The following is a 233-nucleotide window of genomic DNA, read 5'->3' as shown; positions in this document are numbered from 1 at the left end:
AAGCATGACCCAGTCTGCTTTAGTGGTGGGAAAATTCTCAGGCTAACTAGACTGGTGGGATTGTGCTTTTTTGTTTTAGTTATCTATTCTTCAAAACATTCTTTATTGTGGTTTAACTTACATAGTAAAGTGAACAAACAGTGTATAACTGAATAAATGTTTTACATATATGTGCATACACACACACACACGCACGCACGCACGCACACGCGCGCACACACACACACACACAC

The sequence above is a fragment of the Pteropus medius genome, unplaced genomic scaffold (assembly GCF_902729225.1).
Source record: "Pteropus medius unplaced genomic scaffold, Ma_sr-lr_union100, whole genome shotgun sequence".
In the NCBI taxonomy this organism is placed as follows: Eukaryota; Metazoa; Chordata; class Mammalia; order Chiroptera; family Pteropodidae; genus Pteropus; species Pteropus medius.
This window is presented reverse-complemented; position numbering follows the sequence as displayed.